Below are 19,053 nucleotides of genomic sequence, written 5' to 3'. Positions count from 1 at the left end.
ATGTGTATTGGTGATCATTCATCCTTGACATAATGTACCACGGCGGTCGGTGAAGACCTCAGGTTGTATCAGCATTCATTGGTTCACTTGACAGTTGCTCCTGTTGCTGCTAGTTGATACCATTCCACCTTATATGTTGCAGTCAGTCATGGCGACATTCTATATGCTGGCACCTGAGTTTGCAGTGTAGTGCCATCCTATTCCATCATGTTCAGTTGGTACCTTATGGGATCAGTCTTTGATTTCAGTGATCCGTTGCATCTTTCAGCATCATTGACAGTTTTATATGTGATATTCAGACATGTACTTACTCATTATGATCAGATGATCCATTATGTATTTTTACAGTCATTTATACTTGTATACTTAGTGGATCCGCTTGTACTTGATATGCGGACATGCTTTACTTTTCCTGAGCATGGGTATGCCCGCCTCAGACAGTGTTTCTTTCTGATCTCCTTTCGGTGGCTTGGCAGGCTGAATTCTGGTGAAGTCCTCCTCGGTTTTTCGGCAGAGTTCCTTTCCTTGTACTTACTTAATGTATTTCGGCCATCATGTTCCCCTTCTGACCTCATACATTAGGGGGCATCTGTTATAGCTCCAAATCTCACTCTTATGGTTTGTGATGCTGCACTTATGGCCTAGGGCAACCCCTCCTTCCAGACCTGGTCCAAAAATTTAAAAAACAGTGTTTTATTCCCTATACGCGACTTTGCCCTGTGTTAAACGCGTGTACACGCGGGTATGTCATACCCAACCCGCGTATATCTATTAAAACACTTAAAAAAATATAATTTCCTCTTTTTCGGGCGGTGATCGCGGGTTTACCTGCTGGATCACCTGTTAGTGCCCGTGGCCCGACTGTTCCCAACCAACTCCTAACTAAAAAACTACTTTGGAGAGGGTATAAAAAGACATCAAAGGGAAGGCCAAGGGGAGAGAGAAAGGAGAGCAAGATTATTATGCTGAGATTTTTCCCTTAGACCAGGTCTGAAGTCCTTGGTGCATCCTGCACTTCCCCCATTTTGCATAGGAAACCCTTGTTTCCATGTGTATTGGTGATCATTCATCCTTGACATCATCATTGAGTAAGACTTGGAAGGAGCTCTTGTTGGAGGCTGGAGGCTGGAACGAATCCGGGAGGAAGCTTGCTTGGAGCCTGCTGAAGGTGTTCAGGTGATATCTTTCCGATATATGTACTTTATTTGCCTTTATATATAAAGAAACACGTCTTTGTTCCCGAATAATCTTTCTTTATGCTTATGAGATTCTTGTGTTGAATTCTTATGAAAGTGGTTACTTAAAGATTTTTTATAACTAACTTTATAGCATGAAGATGATTTATACATAAACTTCTATACATGTACTGTTGTGTTCTTTGATTTGTTTGTCTTGCAGGTCAGAGAAAGAAGAAGGGAACTCCAAGAAGGGTTTGCACCCTAACGGTCTTCTCGAACGTAGGACCTTAGGTATGTACCCTAAACATTAGAATTTGCTTAAAAGTAAAAAAGATGGCTGTGTGTGTGTGTTTCTTTGTATAAGCAATTTTCAGTCTGGTAGAGTCTCAGCCCAAAGGACTCTAGGGGTACTTTCCCTTCAACCAAACATGAAGCACCAACTATCAAAAGCTAAGGTGAGAAACTTAAAGTAGTTTTAATTTGGCTTTGTGGTAGTGACCTTTTTCCTAGAGCGGGTTCTGTTGTTCCAATACCAGTTGACTAAGGTGGATCCACTGATTCCACGAGGCCCACGGATGTTCCGTTGGAGTCACTCGATGCCTAGGGTTACGGGGGGCCAATAGATGTCCTACAAGCCCGCCTTCCTCTCATGGCTACGATGACAACTGATTGTAGTGGAGGATTGGCCTTAATGCGGTACGAACTTCCGCGGAGATCTAGATATGCCGCTCCCAGAAGGAGAGGATTTTGATGATGGAGGTAAAAACAAACAATTTTTTAGTCTTTGATGTTTTTACTATTTTTGAAATATATCTATTCATGATACTTCGATTTTATGAATGCAGATGTTTGACTAGAATGCCCAGCTGGGATCTCCCCAATTGCCAGGCACATTGCTCGGCAGTTTGATGTCACACCTTATCAGGAGGGGAGCGACAACGATGAAGATATTACACGTAATCTCGAGGGTTTTACCCATGGGCTCCCAGAGTACACTCGGATGGGTGATGCCCCACACCAGTACCAGAGGCATATGCTGGGGGTGTCAGATCGGATCCATTGACTGCTGACTCACGTAGTTCGAGCAGTTACACACTATCACGAGCATCATGTTGTTTAGTGCATAGGTATAGTATTCGATATTTTGAGGCTTGCGAGCCACTGATGTATTTTGGACACATATTATATTTTGAGGCTTTTATGTATGAAACAAATTATTGACACACACACACACACACACACACACATATATATATATATATATATATATGTTATATTGTACTACTTACTATGATACAAATGATTTGTTTTTTATTTTTACATCTTTCACAAATGTCTATCCAACACATAATTAGCTAATGCATCTGTCAATGTATTCATATGTCTAGGAATATGATGATATGTAATGTATTCAAAATTTCTCTCTAATAGATGAATACGTAGATACATTCTCAATATCTGAGGGTTTTTGATGGAATATTTCCCGTTGAGTTGAAGAACGACAAGCTGTGAATGAAGGTTGATAACCGAATCCCGAATGCCAAGAGCAATATCTTCAGACAACAATTTGATAACTGCAATATACTCAATGATGTTATTAGTTGTTTGACCTAGACAAAATCCCTTGAAGATCAATCAACTCACCATGGGGGTCATAAATGGCCCATGCTGCGGATGATACGTTTTGGGTACTTCGGTAAGCACCATCAGCAAAACTGATGTGGGGAGACATCGACATCTACAAAGCAGGAAAAAACATAATAAGCAGGAAAGTTGCTTGCAAAAAAACACACCAAACCACACTGCACAAAAATGAATGACACACTTATTGTACAAAAGTAACTAGGAAAGATGACCTAAGCATAGTGCTTTTGGAGAGAGTCCATGCTCAGACTCGGGTAATCAATCAACACAGATGGACACTGGAGTTCTACCATTGACATGAAGAGTAAGCATTGACTCAGCCAAATAATAGAGTAAAACTCATATAAGGCTTTGCCACCATGCCCCCTGGGTGAGTGAGGTTTACGAGTGAGATGACAACCCCATTGCAATAATGCGAAATCAGTAAAAACTTTTGGAGGGAGGAAAACCCTGAATATATGAAGAGATAAAGGTTCCCTTAGTTGAAAGAGATTGACGATGGTAGGAGAAATAGACATGTCAATAAACAGTGAAGAAGAGAACTTCTCAAGACACATAGAGATGACTGTTGGGCCAGAACCAAGCCATGGGGAGTGAGAAGACATGTCGAGAGAGGTTTTTGAATCAAGATAATCAAAGGACACCATAGGTGAAGCCAAAACAAGTTCGACCCAATTAACTTCAGTGGGACTTAAAGGCATTACCTCACCCCATGTCTTAACAAGATCCGAAGACGGAATGACCCAAGGATCAGGCTTGACCAAAATCATGGTAATAGAGGCAACATGAGGAGGTGGGAGTGGAAAGATATCCATCAGAGCAGGATCTTTGAAGAGTCCTACCCCCATGCTCTCATAAGGAGAACCAATGTGCTTGACATATACAACATTTCCATCCGAGGAGGAAGAGGCAAAGAAGGATAGTTGGTCAACTGTGACTATTTTCCCTTGATGGGGAAAACAAATCACACGGAACAAGGAGGAGGCTACACCATGCATGGCATGGGTCCAACTCCGTCCGAGTAGAAGATTATAATTGAGATTAGCATCCACAATTTCCACCTCGATGTGCACTTTCTTGCCCTCCAAAGTAATGGCAAGGTTGGGTAAGACCCCAAATGATCATGAATCACGCTTGTCAAAAACTTCCAAAGTGTTAGGGGACTCGTTCAAAGTAGGAGAACCAATTTCCCTCCAACAAGTAACATACATGATGCATGTCGAATCACCTTCGTCAATGATGGTTTTGTGAATGGTTTTCTCATTGATGATGAACTGAATGAGAAAGGAAATATGACGAGGAAGACATGGAACATGTTTTTCTAGATCAAAACATATAACACTGGAATCAACAGGATCAATACCCCAATAGCCGACAGTAATGATTTCCATTGAGACGGACAACTTTGAAGTATGTGGAGGGTAGACATAGCCAATGGTTCCTATGCCAAATCCTCAACAATATTATAGTGTTGAGCGGCACGAGCGTTGAGATTTTATGAGGACTTTCATATCACACCTAGAGAATGTGGTCGAATGGTGGAATCAGGGTTAGGTTGTTGTATATGAAGAGGACTAGAACTTGATAAGACAAAAGAAGAAGGGGCAACTTATTTTTCTTTCCCAGTATGGGTTTGATAATATTTTGATCTAGTAGCCACATTAATGGGCGTACTCATCATGAACACTTGTGAACCTGAGGAAGCAGATGATTGAGGCTGGTCTACCATTCGGGACTTTTGGGATGGAAATGGCTCTTTTAGGGTAGCTGGGGTCCCTTTGAAAAAATGAATAACTTTGGATCGGCTGGGATAATCCTTAGTATACTGATCCTCCTCAAAAATGAGACATGGATACTTAGGCTTTCGTTGTGAAGCGTCACCAACAGATGGCTTAGGAGAACCCTATTTTGGGGCATCGGTTTTAGCTTTGCCTTTGCCTTTCTTCTTACCTTTCGAGGATTTTTCCACTGTGGTAAATTGAATAATGTGGACCCTTGAGGTTTTACCAGGGCTAGGAGGATTCTGAGAGGGACTATTGGAAGCAGTGTTTGAGGCTGACTTATGTTTGGAAGAATATTTTACAAGGGCCTGGGATACTGAACCAATTACTCCATCAATAGGAGGTGTAACCTGTGACTTCGATTCCACCAGATCAGATGATGGCCTCAGAGCATTAGGTAATAACTCATACAAAGTGCCAAATTAAGAGTAAACAAGATCTAATTATTAGGCATGAGCAATGGCTTTCTCCCCCGTGACGCACCCACCCATAGCGATATTGTGAGAAGTTGGAGTGACGAATGATTTGGTGAACTATTCAATCAGTAACTGATAAAAAATCTCAAATTTGATTAGGTGATGCCTACATTTGCATTCATGGATGTGATCGGAGATGTGGGTCACATTATTTTCTTGAGCGATGTAAGAAAATAGGTGTCGACTTCATAGAGCACTGGAAATTGGAAATATGTGAGGAAATCCATGGCTAAAGAGTTGAAGTCATAATAAGTACCTCGACAGAGCTCAATGTATCACTTGGTTGCAGCCTGTGAGAGTTCGTTGCAAAAGATGGAGGTGAATAAAATCGTCAACATAAGAATTTGAAGAGCACTAGAGGTGATATTTCATCACATGGGCTTGGGGATCTTCTTTTGCGTTCCCATCAAACTTCAGACAACCGCCTGGGATCTTGGATACGACCAGAGGCAAGTAAGGCAAATGAAGAATTGGATCATTCGTGAGTCGAGACACATATGGAAACTCTAGTGTAGCCAAGAACGGTAATTGAGTATTGAAAGGCATCGAAGGTCGATAAGGGGATCCAACTCAAGGAGCGCATCCTTGTTGGTAAATATTTTATCCCCATAGTGGAGGGTTCTGTCCATAGGGTATTTGATTTTTCCCCCACTGTAGGTTACCTTGCCCATAGGGTGTATTTTGACCTTGAAAGCCTTGAAATTGTCTAGCCATAGGTTATTGATAAGCAACATACAAGTTAAAAGGATGTTGAGCCTGTTGACCTTGGACATATGGATTTTACACGTGCTGTCCATGGGCATATGGGTTTTGAACATGTTGGCCCTGGAAATAAGGATTTTGGACCTGTTGTCTTGGGACAAGAGGATTTTGAACCTGTTGCCCTTGGACATGAGGATTTGGGGCCTGCTGCTGTAGGACTTGACCCTAGCCTTGTCCTTGCAAAGGTTGACCTTGTTGGTATGTATATAAGGGTTGTTTCTACCTTGGTTAGCCTTGCTATTGCGAGGGATGACCTTCTGAGTTGGTTACTGGAGAACCCAAAATAATAACCATATTCTGTGAACATTTCAAATCCCAATAGGGATCCATCATAAGGACTATTCTGAATGTTGATAGTAGAAGAGCTAAATGAGAGTTTTAAATAGTTATGAGGCGAGTTGTTTTGATTTAAGGAAGAGATGAAGGTTGGTTGCTTAATAATTATTATTATCCATATTTAAAGTTTCTTATTAAATTAAGTTTTAATTCCTATAGCTTTATTTTATGATGATTTTAATTTAGAAGTTAATTCAATAATTGGAGAATACTAAAATAATAAGTATTATAAATTATTTATTATTAAATCTAATTGTTGAGAGATTAATTATATGAATAATAGAACTATTCTTAATCTTGATCTAAATATAAATAATTCTTAGTATAAACTAATAATAATACTCGTAATTAATTAATAGTAATAATTACTAGCAATATTAATAATCTATAATTTATAATAATAATAATAAATAATTAGTAATATTATAAGTATTCACTACTAATTTTTATTAATAGTTTTAATAGATATTATAATTTCGTTAGTTATTTATAAATAATAAATGTTAATAATAAATGTTATAATAACTATTATTATTATAAATAATTAATAAATTTGATGTGATTTTTGACTAATAATTTAGAGGTTAATTAATTAATTGGATTTATTCTTAATTTTTAAGTATAAATGGTTCTTAATATGAATTAATAATAATAATTTACAATTAATAGTCATAATTAATAATAATTAATAATCAGTATTAAATATTATAAATATTCACTACTAATTCTTACTAATAGTTTAATTGATTAATAATTATTATAATTAAATATTAATTATTATTATCCTAAGATTGATTATTAAGAGTTACAATAATTGTAATAAAACTAATTTTTTTTGCTATTTATACCTAAGACGGATATGGAAGGGAGATAGCTACCTATTGAGAGTTATACCTAGGATGTATTGGAGGTCTTAATTTCTGTGATTAAGGGAAGCTAGCTACCTCTCATCTCGATACCATTGTCCCTATTGAGATAATGTGGATGTTTCATAATCTCAAGAGCCTCTCTAATATTTTGCCTATGATGATTTTCTTCTCTTGCGACAATAGAGGCATTTTCCAAACAGAGATGGTGCTTAGTTTTAGAGGAATGCTCTGGCATGGCCGAAGTACGAGACCTATCATTCCTAATATCAGCTACATGTTCCTTCCGTCTTGTTTGCAAGGAGCGACCTCTTTCACCAATGTAACTTTTTCCACATGAACAATCTATTTTATAAACTCCTTTAAGTTGATGTCTATCAATATTATCTTTGACATACCTCATACCTTGTCTAATTGTTCCAGGTGCTAAGAACTGAGTGATTATGTCTTTCTTTCTTAGGATTTTTGCAATCTTAATTGTCACCCCCTGAATATAAGGTACAAATACCTTGCAGCTACAAAATATGTCCCTGTGGCTGCAGAGGTTGGCCTTATGAAGACATATGTTGGGAGGTTTGTTGAACATACTACATTTTGAGCTACATGGTTTGCTGCAACTGCTGCGAGGGTTTCCCCTGCGGTTGTTGCAGTGGTCACTGCTGTTGCATCATCGGACCCTGCTACTACATGGATGTCCCTTGCTACAATGAAGGTTTCCCTTGTTGCTATAGAGGTTGTCGTTGCTGCTACAGGGGTACTTGGACAGTTCCAGATTGAAACCTTGAAAAATTCCAAATTGTATCTGGCCATAGCCACTGGGAATGGTGGTCAAACCAAGCCGAACATACTGTTCAAGCTAAAGCATTTAAGGTGGATTGACCATTCCTTGTGAACCATATGGAACATAAGGAGTTTGGTACTGAACCTAGGCCTCACAAGGCTACTAATACTAGAAATTTCTCGACCCAGACGGACCAACAGGATTTTGGACCTGTTGGTACTTGACATTGCTTGATCCAGTAGGACAAACAGGGTTTTGAATAACACCAGAAGAAGGAAGCTTCACCCTAACCATGTGAGCATGTGATCTACTCATATTCATTGTGCTCGATACCATAGAGACACTCAGATTTTGCCTTGCAGGTTGTGGCACAACTTGTGCACTTATTGGAGGGACTGAAGGACTGATAGAGGCAGGACTTGTGATGTCGGTTGCCCTGGATGGGTGATTTGGACTAACGAGACAAGAGGGATTGGAACAGTGGGCTACACTGAGACTAAAGTAACTACAGAAATCAATGTCTATTGGACAGACTTGTGGTAGGCATCACGCAAGACGCCAAAACAGGATTATGATAAAGTGAAGAGGCACTAGATGTACCTGCTCGACCAACTGTGCTAAAGTCACATAATGAGGAGGTAAGTTCCGATAAAAACTGATGGGAATGCTTCCCGTGTAGGGGAAATCCTCAGGAGGAAGTTGATCTTCTTCCACTTCGATAGTGTGTGGAGTGGAAACCTCCGAGTGACTCGGAGAGGAGACTGGAAATTCACCTTTGGGTTCCATGGGTGGAAACAAGTGATGATGAATGACCAAAAATTTTAGAGGGGATAATTCCAAAGGAATACCCGGCTCATCGTACGAACTATACAGACGTTGCGGTGATATCACAACATGGTTGAACAAAGGGTTTGGAGGATAAACAACTAGTCCAAGATGACCGTTAGGCATCGACTGACTCTCGGGAGTCTGAATAGGATTATTCGAAGATTCTAGGTCAATATCTGGAAGTGAACCATTATCTTAGGGAGGTGGAGGATGAGATGACAAAGGTTGAATTCTCAGAATGATTCCAATTTCAACACGTTGGTCCTCAAGTGTCCGCGGTAATTCAGGAAATGGCTCCTCAGACAATCTTTCAGACGAAGGAGAGGAAGAGGAACTAGGTGAACCTGACGGTTCAACCATTATGGCTTTACCTCAAATAATAGGAACAGAGAGATAAATTCCAAGGCTTTAAATATATTTTAAAAGGAATACTCACAATTTGGTTTAGAAAAGGCTAATAGGGATGTTATGGGATTGTGGGCAACAATTTTTTAGGACTCATAAACAAACTAGTTCTCTTTCATGTTTTAAGAGTCGAGAAAGAAGCAAAGGTGACTCTATCACTTTTGATTTGAGGCGAGCTCGAAAGGACAAGTGCTTGGATGATATTTTAAGATTAAAGAGGAAAAAAGATCAAATTTCTACTCAAGATGATCTAGGTAAAAAGGATTACCAAGTAACCGTGAACTGCAGAATACCTCTCGGTGAACCACGAATTATGGGCATGCGATCTCCCCGAACGTTGTGTTCAGTGTATCACATTCACAAAGTGGTAAACTCGGCTTCCTATGGATAAAGGATTGCAGCCTAGTGGGGTTTCCCTTTATATACTCGACAGTACAGGGAGCACAAGTCCGTGCTAGCATTGTCTAGTGCCGAGGTGAACAACAACTGCTAGGTTTAAAGACATCAGAACGTGTCTCTAGCCTAGATCTTCTAGATGTGATTGTTACATTTCAAATGTGCCTTAGGTTAATTGAGTTCATTTTGAAGTTTATCTTGAATCATGTCTCGGTTTTCAGGCCTTAGTGATGTGACTTGAAAAATCTTGTATGTAGCTAAATGAGACAAGACTCTTTCAATTCGATGAGTTGTTTACACTAGAGAGGGTAGGAAACACAATCAAATTCAAATAAAATAAGCAACTGAAAACAAAATGATTTTTCACTATAATTTTTGAAAACAAAATAGTGAAAAAAATCTTCCCAATTCCTATTTCCTAACAACTATACTTCAAGTAGTCCCTCCAAAGGTAAGGAGAACTCTTTTTCTTTTCAAATGTAAATGCAACTCTAGTCTTCAATTATGCTAACTAATGTAACATATTGATGCAACAAACTAGAATTGTGTACTTTTCATGAAATGACAAAAATGATTATTTTGTAAAACACTTCAATGAAGAAGTTTTTGAGACAATCAATCCCGAAACAGATGGAGAGACACAAAACGAAATTCTTCCGAACTAATGACACAATGAATCTACCAAAAACAAGACAACAAATGTGATCTATGTTGGAAAAGAGAAGTTTCAACAATCAAATGAAACTCTTCAAACTTGAATGATGGAGATCAAAGCAATAAGAGGACTACAAACGAAATGCAAGGAACAAATTTACCAACAACTTGACTCACTGAGTTCATAATCAGTGGGATGGATGACAAGCTAGATGTCCTAAATCCACTAACCATCCAAAGACTTAAGAAATCAAGTGAAAGAAGGAATAAATAGCCTAAAACAAGCTAAGAGGCTAAAATCAAGAGAGTAAGACAGACTGGTTGAGATCTGGGGTAAACCCTAATCTCCATCTACAGGTATCGGCGCGACTTCCTAACTAACAAAAAGTGCTAGAGGGGGTTTCGCATGACTATTTTTGAGAAACTCGATCTAATCAATGTGACTGTTTTAGAAAAAGTCGCACTGACCGAGGATTCAAAGGAAAAAATAAAAATTTCCTGAAGTAAAAACCAGAATCGCTACTGTAAATTTCATACTCAGAGCAGTAAACCGGGCAATGTAGAGAACACTAGAGGGAAATGGTGATACTAGAAAAGTTCACACAAAACCATGAAATTACAATCAATCAAACAGAAGGATCGATTTCCCAACAGAGTCACTAATTTGTCATGCAGGTAAATTCTAAGTGAAGATAGAAACAATTCATCTAGCCCAGGAGAGACGGTCTAGTCACAAATAGACAATCTATGGAATATTTCCTTAGGCTAGAATCTATTAAGAGGGTCTACCTCTTCGAACAATATTCCAATTCATTATGATCATGCTTCCTCACTCTAGCTATCTTTCGTTTCCTTCCTTCGCACACCTGAAACAAGAAAACAACAACAAACAACAAACGTAATAGCATACAATATTCTATTCAGCCTACTTAACAGGTCAAGAAACATTAATCCATAAATATGTGAGATGACATTTCATGTAGGAAATCAATTGATATTGCATCTATATTAGTTCAAGAAGAGATTACAACCAATTTCTTGACGTTTTTGTTATCCTTCGACATATAAGGGTTCCCACACTTCTACTAGCACTTCATGGACAACCCAAACAATCGAGATTTTAAGGCCTCTTTCCCTCTACTTTCAAATCACATCCAAGAACACTATTCTCCCTCAAACATACACTAGAAAAATTCAGACTATAGATGTCTTGTTGACTATTCTAACTCCAAACTAAAACTTAATTAGGTCTAGCTTTTTCTTGGGAAGAAGTGGTTTATGTAGCTTGGATGGATGGGGGATAGTTCCTCTTCTCATGGGAGAAGGCCTTATCTCTTGGATTAGTTCCATCCTAATAGGGGAAAGGAGCCAAAATTGACCTCCTCAATTCCATACGACCTTACCATTTACCAGACTTCCATTACGAAGTTTCTAGAGATGGATGTTAGGATATTCCGACACATAGGAAATAGTTAAGTACAACTTGGTCTAGTATAGAGTTAGGTATAGAGTTAGGTAAAGTGTCTTTCTTTACCTTGTACATTTTGTAACTTACAATCCGATGGTCACGATATGTAGTGATCTGACGATTCATTCTCTCCTCGGTATTACCAACACTTGATCCGTGGCTTGACACCTGATTGGTCCATGATTTCTATTTAAAGCGCATGGAGGGTCATTTGTCAGGTAATCCGTCTATGAGAGAAGCATATGTAAATTTTCATTATTTTATTAATAAATTGGCTGAAGTGGCCATGTTAGCTCAGGCCGTGGACTGTTTCCCACTTGAGGGTTTTAACCACGTCAAAATACTGGTGTATTGATCTGCGATCTGGTTGTGACCGGTGTCCTTTGGTGTTCTATATGAGGAACTTACCCTATAAATTCCTACATGGTATCAGAGCTATTTGAGGGCTGCGTCTGTTGGTGTTCCAAATCTGAAGCCGGTAAAACTGCATCCGACTACCGTTTCCTAGATCTACTGTTTCTGACTGCTTTCGGGCCTAGAGGACTGCTCTGTTGTGTTGGGAGCATCTGTTCCAGTGAGGAACCCCTTTCGTTTCACGCGAAAAGGTTCCCGATAGCCCTAGCTGTGTCATTTTTAAGATCTGGAGGTATACAATGTTTATTTGCAGTTTACAATTATTTTCTCTCTGTTTATTTCGGTTTTCGGTTTATTTAGCCTTTTTTATTACCGGAACTATACCTTTCATTTCTGCGTATGCTCTTTGCCCTACGACTCTGTGTGATCTGGGCAAATCAGAAACATAAAGGAAGTATTTTTCTCATGCGTATGCTCTTTTTCGTTGCGCCTTAGTGTGATCTCATAAAATCAGAAACATTGAGGAAAATATTTAGTTTCCGGCTAAAGCTAACTTTGAGCCGCAAGGTTCATTTTTGAAAATATTTAGTTTTTCGGCTAAAGCTAACTTCAAGCCGCAAGGTTCATTTTTTTTTGTATGTCCATGTTGGTTTTTGTGTTTTTTGTTTTGTAGGGAAAAAGAGCTTTCTCAAAGCAAGCACGCAACCCAAAGCATCAACCCCTCTCTCTCTCTCTCTCTCAAATTGTTTGTATAGCTCAATTGGTTCAAAGCTATTCTCTCTCTCTCTCTCTCTCAAATTTTTTGTATAGCTCAATTGGTTCAAAGCTATTTTAAGAGAGTAGAGGTCTTGGGTTCAAGTCTCCATTTTTTTGGGGGCGGATTTTTTCATTTCCACACATTCCTGCACTTCGTCGGCGACTTCATCAACTTTTTTTCAAAAAGCCATAACTTCTTCATCCGGAAGCCGTTTTCAGAGCCGTTTTTTTTAAACCAGCCTAATTTTTCGAGATCTATCCATTGGAACACTTAGTTTCAGCATCTTTAGCTTCAGTTTCCATTGAAATGGAAAGTCAATACCAAGTTACCCTTGACAGCACCAACTACTTCCAATGGTTGTCCTACATTGAGGATTTACTTAGAAGTTAAGGTCTCTACAGAATAGACTCAGGCCAAGAAAAGAAACCGAAGGATGAAGATAAGGCTGCTAAATGGGAAAATAGGCAAGATCAAGCACGTGGATTGATAGGGATGTCTATTTCTCCAGATCTTAGATTCCATATTGCAGAACTTGATACTCCTGATGAAGCAATGAAACAAATCAATAAAGTTTTTGGGATTAAAAATGAACTTAGAGCCCATCAACTTGAAAATGAGTTGCTTACATTGGACCCTAATAATTTCTCTTGCATTGAAGATTTCTTGTCCAAGTTCAAGACCCTTAGATATCTCTTGGAAGGAGTTAAGGTTAAGAAAGAAGATAGTAACCTTATCTACTCCATTCTTACTAAGTTGGGACCAGCCTACTCCGTGTTTGTTTCCACCTTCCATTCTACAAGATAAGCCTTCATTTCTCAAGGAACAGACTACAAGTCCCTTTCCTTTGACTCTTTTTGTGATTCTTTAATAAGAGAACAAGAAAAACTCTTACACCTTGGTCTTCTTAATCTTGGAAACTCTTCCAAGAAAGCGTTAGCCGCCCAACAGCAACCAAATTCAAAGAATCCTAAGAAGTCATACCCTAAAAAGAATGGTCCTAAACCAAACAAGGATCCTAAGCAATCTCAGCCTCAAAATGAAAAATCATTTCAACGAAATGATAAGACAAATAAAAACAAATGGAAGAAGACTGATAGATATTGCAACTTTTGTAATCGAGATGGCCATTTAGAATCCAATTGCTTTAAGAAGATGGAAGCCTTGGAAGCAGCGATGAAGAAACATAACATCCATTTGGAGCATTCTTCAACTTCAACTTCATCTTCAGGAATGGCACTTTCTGCATGTGGTTGTCAATCATCTCGATCTGGTTATGCATTAAATGTATCTTCTTCTTCTCATTCTCATGAGTGGCTCATTTATTCTGGAGCTTCTTATCACATGGCCAAAAACAAAGCCATGTTTTCTTCTTTAAATGATTGTAACACCAAAAATATATATGTTGGTGATGATGGATCTCTTAGTGTTGTAGGGACTGGAACTGTTCATCTAGACAATGGTCAGTTTAATGATGTATTATGTGTTCCAACCTTATCATGCAACCTTTTATCTGTATATCAGATAACTCTTTCAGGAGAAGGTAAAATCGTTGAATTTTCACCTCATGATGTTGTAATGAAGGACATAAGAGATCCTAAACATATTTTAGCTATTGGCATTGCTGATGATTCTACAAGGTTGTATAAGTTTAACAACTTTGGGTCATCAAATATTCCCTCAGTATTTGTTGCTCATAACGATGAAGTGAGCAAACTTTGGCATGAGCGATTTGGTCACTTAAACTATCGCTCCCTTTAGCATCTATGTAAAGAAAATATGGTGACAGGTCTTCCTATGGTATCTTGCAGAGATGGTGTTTGTTCCGGATGTGTACTTGGAAAACATCATCAGGACAGTTTTGAAAAATGTGCCTCTTGGCACACCTCAGCCCCTTTACAGCTTATGCATAGTGATTTATGTGGTCCACTTCCAGTTGTTTCATTCTCTGGCTGTAAGTATTTCTTAACTTTCATTTATGATTTCTCCAGACGCACTTGGTATACTTCTTAAAACTCAAGAGTGAAGTATTTAACACATTTTTGGCCTTCAAGTCCTTTGTTGAAAAACAATCTAGACATCAAATTCTTAAGCTAAGATCTGATAATGGCGGAGAATGTGTTAAAAACACATTCATCAGCTTTTGCACTGAGAATGGAATTCAAATGCAACATATTGTTCCATATACTCCACAACAAAATGGTGTAGCTGAAAGGAAGAATCGCACCTTAAAGGAAATGGCTAATTGTATGCTACAATCTAAAGGACTTGATCTTAGTTTTTGGGCAGAAGAAATTAACTGTGAAAATTACATAATAAATCTCACTCCTACTAAGGCTTGAAAGAATATCACTCGAGAAGAAGCATGGAGTTCAATCAAACCAGATGGAAGTCACTTTCGTGTTTTTGGAAGTGAAGCGTGGGCCCATATTCCAGATGAAAAGCATAAAGCTTTAGAACCTAAGAGTGAAAAATGTACCTTTGTTGGATATTTTGAAGATGTCAAAGGCTATAGACTTATTTCATTTAAGTCCAAAAATGTTATCATTAGAAGAGATGTAAAATTTGATGAAAATATATTGGCATGCGAACCTAGTCCGACGGATATGCCACCTCTCCCTATCTCTTCTACTTTTGAAAACATTTCTTCTTCAGATGATGAAAGTGAAGATTTGGCTCCATATTCAAAAAAATTTCTAAAAGAGGATCGACGTGACTGAGAAAGGGCTCAGCCAATCCGATCAATGCTAGGGACAATTGTAAACCTTGCATATTGGCGGGAGGAGGACATGGGTCATTAGTGCTAGTCTTTTAAATTGGGATAAACAAAAGATTTTTGGGAAATGATGCAAAATGGAATTTTTTTGCTCATGAAGAGGGACACAATGGGACTTTCTTCATGATAGGAAAGCATGTCAGGTACAATGTAGAGGCCCTCCAGGATCATGGACGGGGAGTATAGGGAAAGTGACAAAAATGTTGTGTAACAAGCTCTGGCCGCTTGGAAAAAATGTAGGGTAGGAATGACATCCCTGGCTCACTTAACTACTATTGGGCACTGAATTGGCCTATCTTTTCCCTGCATTTCCACTCCTCTTTTCATCCCTTTTTCATTCATTCGCATGTATTTATTGTGTAAAACTATGAGGTAATTCCCCTTTATCATCTCTTGGGATATTTAATTAATGAAGTAGAGTCATGAAGGTTTTCTACCTATCCAAACCACTAAAACATGTGATAACCACAGGTTATGGAGAACAGGTGTTGACTGCACAACATATCGCATCGGTTCTGCGATTCACAGTAGCTGATCGACCACGACGAAACAACATAACTAATTGCAACTATTCTCAACCTATTTTGGACCATTCTTGTTCTTTCTCTCTTGGCGCTAGTTCTATGATAGAACTGAAGTGTATCTTTGGGCATATAGTTGCCAGGTTTCGAGGAGAGATTTTATTCTCCTTTGTATTGTATAAAATATGGGTCACTCTGGTATCAAGGGTTAGTCAGACCCTGTATTATATCATAATAGCATTATTCAGATTAATAAGATATAAACCTTTCTGCTGATCTATCGTTCATTGTGAGTAACACACCCTTGATCAGAGAGCTGGGCCCACTCTTCTGATCAAGTGTTGTGTGTTTCCTTATTTTGTGTTTATTGTCTATCGTTGTGTTATTTCTTATTGTTGTTGTAGATTTCTTAAATAACTGTGGATACCTTTTTAAGTTCTGCAGTTGATGTTTTATCTCTATTTCAACAATGTTTTGATTGGTAATCATAAGCCCTTGGTTGAGGACAGACTGTAACCTTGCCCCTGCGTATACCTTACGTGTTTCCTTGAAAAGAATACACACCTAGATTGATACATTAATGTAGGAAAAGGGGTGGATAAATTGTTCATACCTCGACACCAACATTTTGGCGCCGTTGCCGAGGAGGCTAATGAGCTGCAAGACACAATCTGTGTCAACCAGAGGGTGAATCTCTCCTCTTGGGGAGAGAACGAGATTTCTCACTCTGCTCCAGGTCCTTAGCATAGGTATTTCATTTGTTTTGAGCTTTTATTATTTTCCTGTGATATTAGGGCCGATCTCTTGTCCTGGGGAGGGAGGAGTCCTTTGACACCCTACTCTAGGCCCTGAGCTTAGATTTTCCCTAGCATTTTTGTCATTTTGATTTCGAGAAACCAAATATCTCGCCCTTGGGAGGGAGGGGTCCTTTGACACCCTACATTAGGTCTTGAAGTGTTAAGGTTCTCTCGTGTGTGTGATATTCTTTTGATTGGGTTCTTTTCCTAGGGATGGAGGAGTCCTTTAACGCCCTGCTCCAGGCCTGAAACTTAGTTTCCTATTTTTTTATTTCTTTTCATTAGCTAACTACCCTATTTTCAATGTGATCTCTTGTTCGAGGGAGGGAATGGTCTTTTGACGCCCTACTCCAGGCCTTGAGAATTATGGTTTGATCTCTATCATTACAGCAACTTGTATGAAGAGAGAGCCAAATAAAAGGGGCAGACGGAAAGCCCCAAAGAAGGGAGGCTAGGATTTGGGAAGGAACACTTACATCCAGCAAATCATTGCAAAAGCTAAGTTAGAGGCATCTTCCTATACAGCCGTGAGTCCAGGTGTGCAAAAAAATCTGAGGGATAATCTGTAAAGAAACCAATGCTCTTCACAGCACCCCCTGTAAATTCAATTTAACATACCCTTCTAGTAGCTGGGGAGACAAGCAACAGTGTGCCTGTTGAAAAGATTCCATTGCTTGTAATAGAAGAAGAAGAAGTTGCAAGTAAAGCATCCGAAGGAATGATCCATACCAGTAGGGAAGAAGGAATTGCAGAGAGGAGCTTTGAAGGGTCTAGCCACTGTGACAAGGAGGAAGAGATTGTAGAGATATTCCTATTACCAAAGGATAAAGGAAGCACAGTTAAGCAAACTCAAACCCTTGTGATAAAAGCCCTTCCTGTGGAGCCTGCTGAAATCCCTAGTGAGTATTGGAGGATATTCATGGCACCTACAACCTCTAGTATTGACTTACCAATTGTAGATTTAGGGACTGGGGCACCAACAAAGCCCATTCCTTAAACAACTTTACCCAGTTTTCACGGGCTTACTTCAGAAGACCCTGACACGTTTTTGTTTGAATTTGACATTGAGTTTCGAGGGTATGATTACATAATGGATTCTCTGAAACTGAAAATCTTCCTTGCTATGCTAAAAGGGATAGCTCTGCGGTGGTTTATGGGTCTTGGGGGAAGGTCTATCACCACATGGGAGGCAATGAGAACCGCTTTCTTGGAGAAATATGACTACTATAAATCATACGATATTAAAGAAGAGCTTTTTAAATTTACACAAAAAGAGGATGAAAATATGGAGGACTGTGTGGAAAATTTTAAATAAACATTGTAGAGGTGAGGTCACTTTGACTTGGACAAAGACATTTTAAAAATTATCCTTCTCCAGGCCTTTCGAGAAGACTCTTTGGAATTATTGAAAATAGTCAAAAATGGAGATATATCAAAGGAGGACTTTGATACCATCTCTGAGTTGTGTATTCAATGCTCAAGAGGAGTTGAAAGAAATAAAAAAGGGATTCGATCAATGAAGGTATCTAGTGGAGGTGTTACAAAAGCAGAAATCAGGAATCCGTTAGACAACCTGAGGATTGATATCCTGAGTACCTTGTCTGAACAGATAGACACACTGTAGGTAAAATAGAAACAGCTAGAATTGGAAAGAGCTATGGCCGTATTTTTCCCCACATGCAGGAAGAAACACCCACAGAGGCAATGTCCATTAAACTATGTAGAGGAATGTGAAATCTATGAATTGAAGCATGTGACAAGTTCATGCCCATCCTTGCTAGGACTAAAAGTAGTTTTTAAAGGGACAGGAAAAGATATGGAGCAACTATACTTTATGGGACCTAAAAATCCATGGAAACATCAGCCATCAATGGGACATCAAGGTATGTTTCTGGATCCATCTCAATATTTTAGCAATTTTAATATGAGTCCCCAGACTATGCCTTATCCGCCCATGTGGCCCCAATACCAGTTTCCACGTTGGCAACAGTGGGCTCCTCAAGCCAGTTCAAGTTCCTTGTGGGATCCGAACATGTAGGGACCTTCCCCTCCTGGTCAGTTTTCCTAGTCAATACCACAAAAACAACTTTATTTTCCCTCTAATGTGCCTCCTAGTAGTTAGCCTATTCTTCCCCAACTCCCTATCCAACCTAATATGAATCCTAACAATAAAGGGGCTCAACAAGCTGACACCGTCAACCTGCCTTCATACAACATCTACACCGCAAAATTCTATGAGATGCATTTACGATCTGGGTGGCTAGTAGGTGCTCAAC

This window comes from Pinus tabuliformis, chromosome X (genome assembly GCF_031772625.1).
Source record: "Pinus tabuliformis cultivar Carrire ecotype Pingquan chromosome X, CPIR1, whole genome shotgun sequence".
In the NCBI taxonomy this organism is placed as follows: Eukaryota; Viridiplantae; Streptophyta; class Pinopsida; order Pinales; family Pinaceae; genus Pinus; species Pinus tabuliformis.
Note: the sequence above shows the minus strand (reverse complement) of the source record.